This window comes from Kryptolebias marmoratus, linkage group LG2 (genome assembly GCF_001649575.2).
Source record: "Kryptolebias marmoratus isolate JLee-2015 linkage group LG2, ASM164957v2, whole genome shotgun sequence".
Classification (NCBI taxonomy): domain Eukaryota; kingdom Metazoa; phylum Chordata; class Actinopteri; order Cyprinodontiformes; family Rivulidae; genus Kryptolebias; species Kryptolebias marmoratus.
This window is the reverse complement of record NC_051431.1, coordinates 19,144,353-19,150,499: the sequence shown is the minus strand read 5'-3', so window position 1 is coordinate 19,150,499 and position 6,147 is coordinate 19,144,353.

Genomic DNA, 6,147 nt, shown 5'->3' with positions numbered 1-6,147 from the left:
ATGATTTAGAGACAGCGGGGGGGATTATTCTACAATATTGTCACAGGTGTTTTCTGGGGCGGATTATTACAGACTGATAGAACTGCATGATAGTACATAGGCCACTGAAGGGTCACAGTTGGTTTTATAAAACATTTGCTAAACCTGTGGGAACACCTATTCTGTTTGGATTATTTGCTGCCATTATCCAGTGACCCCCCAGAGGTGATACTGAGGAAGGGGATTAGGGAAATACCAGTCTGAAAATATCTTTTTTTAAGCAGTGAAGAAGTGACAAAATAAGAAAAAAAAGAAGAGACTAGCAAGGTAAAATGGTCACAGATGTAAAAAAAACAACTAAACAAACAAAAACATTATTTTTCTGTGATTGAGAAGAGATTTGTTTCCTTCATTCTTTAACGTAACCCTATAAGTTATTAATTTTTAAAGGGTTTATTAATGCATTGGGTTATTTATTCATTTTTTGTTTGTTATTTTATTCAAAACTAGAATATTTAAATCTAACACAGGCTGAAAGCCCAGCAGTGGGTCTCTGTGCTCCAAGCAACAATTTATTTACAATAATCTGTTTATTGGGAGCATTTCAGTAGTGATAATAAAGACTGATGGATTGGGAGGACTATTACAGCTGGCCTAATGTTATTTGGGGCCATCAGGTTTAGGATGAGCAGCCATTTCCAGTAGCAGAACCTGTGTTAACTATTGCCAACAAGTAGCCATTGTAGAATATTTAAAAATGATTATGCTTTGATTTAAAATAACTTTATTTACAGTTTTTATTACCTGTAAAAAAACTTGAAGTCTTCTTTAACTATCGAGCACAAATGTTCAGCTGCCAGAAAACTACATGTCTGTGGTTAGAAATGATTTAATCAGCAAACTGAAAAACTTGAACAGTATTAAAGCTGATGACTGATGAAAAAGCTGTTATAAGTCTAGAAAGTATTTTAAATTAAAGGGCTGGCATTCCTTGAAGGAATGCATATTGCCCACTGCCTTTAGAGTATGTGTTCAGGATGATTCTCAGCCACTACCACATCAGATGTAGCTCAACATCTGTACAGTTGACTGAGTTTTAGACATTTTTTGGTTTTCAAATGTTGAGTTGACATTATCAATAGGGCTGACTCCAAAAGACATGCTGCACATTTAATAATTACTTTCTGAGAGTTTTATTAAAACTTGTTAACAAGATATTGTGCTAACGCTACAGACAAGCGAACACACAGTTGCATGAATACAGAATAATTAAGCAGTCTCATCTGCAAGTGTTCATATAAAGCTCTGAGTGGGCTAGCAGCTCCAGTAGCTAATTGTTCCTCATAACCCAGCCATAACCTCTGAGATCAGCTCCTTGTTTCAGTACGAAACACCAACGCTCTCTCTGCTTTCAAGACCAAGCTGAAAACTTATAAATTTGACAGAGCTTGTTTTTAATTAGCAGTGTCCACATATATAGTTACAGTTTATTGAATAGCTTGTGTTACTTGATTATTTATGTTATATAATGTATTCTTATGTGTAGATTATATGTCTTTGATTTTAATTGCTTTTATATTTCTGGCTTCTCTATTATTTTTATTGCATTCGTTTAGTGTTTTCTTGGTTCTATTTTTGGTTTTATATTATCTTGTTTTTATTGTTTGCATTGTTAGGCACTCTGAGTTACCTCTGTGCTTGAAAAGGGCTATCTAAATAAAGTTGAGTTGAAGTATTCCTGTTTGTTTCTATGTGTTTAAATAGAACTCATCCTGACTGGCTATACGTCATGGTTTTCATTAAAATAGCTTGTTTTCAGGGCAGCTCTTCTTCATTTATTATTATTCTTTCTTCTTTCCTAACACTGCTTCTTTTGGCCTACAGCTTTTACCACCTGAGTATAAATTTCTAACCTCCATACAACTAGTCCTGGCACGCTTTGTAGTTGTATGGAAGAAAGACAGAAAGAAAAAAAAAAACCTCCTTGGAAACTTAAGTGGCCAAAGTACTTGAGATTCAATATTGCATGAAAATAGGGTTTTTCTTGTGAATATTGATTTGCTGTAACAAGCTCGCTGACAGGGAGGCCCTTCTTGAGTCATTTTTTTTTTTTTTTACTGTCAAGCTAATTCTCGAACACAACAAATTTGTCACGGAGTTAAACACCGCAGGGGTCATGCATGTTTTAATCTTGCTCAGAAAGGTTAAATGAGGTTTTTATTTCTCCAACATCTAACCTGATAGGATAGTTTGAACTGCAGACAGAAGTATGCAAAAGTAGAGTAAATAGTGACTAAATAGGCGAGCAGACAGACAAACACAAACAGCTCAAATAATGTTACCTCCCCGTAGCTCCCGCCTTGCTGTGCCATGCCATGCCGTGTGTTTTCATGCATGGTCTATTGGGACCGATGGAAGCACATGTGTTGTCTGCTCACTCTGATTAATGTAACAGACTACAACCCCCACACATCCCCCGTCTCTCTGGATTCTTCTTATTTTCTCACGGTGGTCCTGCTGTTTTGTCTTCAGGTCTTCAGTCTGGACTGTGTCTGGCTTTTGAAACCTGGGTTTTGGAAGGAAAGTCGTCAATCTATAGTACAGTCTTTCTCGTGTTGTGATACCGTAGAGCTGACGCACTAAATAATGTAGAGGTTCATTTTCAGAGCTCTTCGTCGTCGGTTGGCGATAATAAAGAGCTCTGACACATGGTTCCTGATTAAAGGTGACGCCTCCCTTCCAGCCAGCAAACATTTTTCCTTTCATTAAAGAGATAAACTTGCTTCTGTCCGGTTCATTGCCGGGTGATGATGAGTGGACCCCGTAAACACAATTGTGGGGGGTTGGGGTGGGGGATGTCCATCTGAACGCCATGGAAATGGAGTTTGAGAAACACAAAAACAAGTCAGAGGTGCACTGTTTGTCTGCAAAAATTAAATAAATAAAAAAGAAACAGGATAGGTTACCCCCCTCCCCCGTTCTCCCTTTCCTGTTGTCATAACAGGGACGCACCCCACAGTTTGAGAATTACTGCCGTATTTACACGCCATCATAACCAATGAAAAGGTTAGGCAACAACTTTTACTTCAGCAATTTGTTTTGGTTCACTTTACTTCACTTGATCCAGTGGTTACAGGGTATCCAGGTTTAAAAGTATCAAATTCCACATAAATTTGACCCATTATAACTAACTGTGCTTTGTGAACTTGAAGCTGGAGCAACAGGCTTTTATAGTGACCTGTAAATGACTTGTGAAGCATATATCAGTGAACCAATAAAGCTAACTTTAAGGAAAATAGACAAAAAACAAGGAAAGAGATTTATCGACTCCCACAACGCTTAAAGGTCTACCACACACACAACAAGACACACAAGGCTGGACCTCTGCCTCCGGCTTGCTGTTTGTTGTTGTGCGTGCCAATGGTGTTCCATGCCGTGCCGGCCCCTGCCCTGTGTTTTTATGTGATGTGATGCGTAGCCAAGTGCCGATAGAGGCAGCCATAGGTGATTCTTTCCCTGCCACTGCCCTTTTCCTGGTTCCACGCAAGCAAGTGAAGAGGGCAGAAAGAACCTGGGAAGAAAAAGGCAAAGACAGACATAACATATCTCACTGTATTATGGGTTCTAGTTTTGTTTTTACAATTCCACTGGTTCTTGTTTCTTCTGCACACTTTTTAAACCTTTAGATTCTTACCTTGTCTGCTCCACTGATTCTGTTTTGACTCGTTGATATGTTGCTGACCATTTCAGCATTTTGTTGGCAAACTTCTATCTTTGAACAAGTGCCTTCTCCACTTCCACTTCCATCCATCCTTTGAGGCTTTTACCAAATCTAAATTTTCCCTCTTTCACTCAGAACCATACACAGAGGCACACCCCACCTCAAACATACACACTTAGAAGCATTTTCATTTACACAGACGCACACACCGTGTAGTGGCCAAGGATATACATGTATGCATTTACTTTTAAACACACACACACACACACAGTCTTGTCACATGATGTGTGTTGTGCCACGGGGTCCAGATGAGTGGAATCTTAGTGTTAGCTCACGCTTCACTGAGCACCACGAGGGGGGTTTTATCGTCGCAAAATGCAACAAAGCCACAGTCACGAAGTGCTGTCCCGTCCACACACACACACACACACACACACACACACACACACACATAATCAAAAGTATAAAGAAATGAAAATAAATTAATAATAAATAAAAAGCTTTCACAAGCACACGGTGCACATTTTAACAAAGACTTCACAAGCACTCACACACTTTTTGACGATGCAAAAAAATAAAAACAACAAAAACAATTCATTTCAGAAAATTAGGAATAAAAAAAAAAATGGATTAGTCCCCTAACTACTTAATCCCTTCTTAAATGCTTGCGTGATGTCTGTCATTTCACAGACGGAGAGTGAAACAGGATGAAGTGCCAGATGAGCAAATGAAAATGACGGAGCATTTGTTAGATTAAAGAGAATTTAAAGAAAAGGAGTTTAAAAAGCTGTTAAGCATGATGTGAGGCAGCATGGCTGTCTTTGTTTTTTTATTTCAACCACAAATCCACAAGCCCATCATTGTATCATTTGATTAGACCCTAATGCCTCTAATCCTCCAGTCAACCCCTCAAAGCTCCCTAAGTGCCCTGTGCCCCCTTCAGAACATCTCTGAACAGATTTCATCATTCACCTCAGTTTCTTTTGTAACTGTGTTTGTTATTGATTTTCTAACCAGCCTACCAGCAAAATTGCATAAGAGTGTTCAGGTTGTTCAGGCACTGAAGATGAGCGAAAGTGCTTATTGTCTCCCAGTATCTCATTTGGCATGCTGCAGACTACACACCGAAATACTTTCAAGTCAAAGTAACAAGACAGACAGTCGCTTCTTAATTTGCAGCTTTCAAACAGATGGATACTTTCAGTACTGGGCTTCGTCTGCTGTTTATTGTCTGTAAACTGTAGTAGGGAAGACGCAGATAAAGCCCAGTGAAAACAGCTAACCTTCTACAAGCCTGCATTTATAATTCATGTATTTTCTTGTCTAAAAGCACAACTGCATTGCCTGTTAGTTACAGACAAGATGTTTGTCACATGCGAATGAGTCACAGCAGGGAAAAGTAACTGATTGCTGTGGTTTTAGTTTTTTGTGGGCGTTGATGTACTTTACAGGTGCAGTTGTGGATCTGGCATCCGTGACTCTGGAGGAAGTGGAATATCTTGAACTGTTAACAAATTTGTGTAATTATACCATAATAAAGTGTTCAGCTATCCTCCTGTATGTCTAATAATGACAAGAAAACCAAAATAAGCTCTCATGTCGTGAAAACACTCACCAAAGGTTTTCTGGAACCAATTATTACCCGTCTTAAACAAAACCATCTTTACTTTAAACCTTGTTCTATTACATTTACTAACATCTGTCACTCTAAAGAGCTTCCCTAAACTTCTGATTTTATCTTTTTAAAACACATTAGGTTTCCTGTAGAACCGTCATTGGTTGAATCTGGTCTTGTGAACACAGAAAACTTAGCTTGGCTAGAACATATCATTCTTTTTTTCCAAGAAACTTTTTTCAAAGTTTGCCAGTAAATGTATCTTGGGAATGTTTATTTATTTATTAGTTTACTGAGTCGTCTTCTAAATTCCTGCTTTTATCATTGTTGTTTAGACTAAATATAACTATATAACAAATATGAGCATGTTGTTTCTGTTTTAAATCCTTGTTACCCACATGTGTGCCTGTTATTCTAAATTTTAAGAGCAAAATTTCAGGGGTTTCCAGTAACTCTGAGCAGAAGTGGAGGTCCCATAGTGTGCGTGCTTCATGTGTAAGAGGCTCACTGCTCATTAGATCAATATTGGTCACTGAGTGCGTGTTTGGGTGTGGGCGCTGGGGGTGTAGTGTGTACTCCAATTGTGTTGTGTGTTTGTGTGTGTGCGTCTGGTTTCTGAATGTATGTGCGTGCAGCACGAAAGGATCTGTGTTCGTGACAGTGACCCACTTCTGGTGTTTTCGATGAGCCAGATGGGTCACGGCAGCTGGAGCTGAGGAGGCGGAGGTGGACGAGGGAAAAGAGCAGGATGATGATGAGGAAGGGCGAGAGAGAGGGAAGAGGCATTTGTTTAGGAGGAGGGGGTTTCAGGGGGGGTGTATGTTGCTTAGAT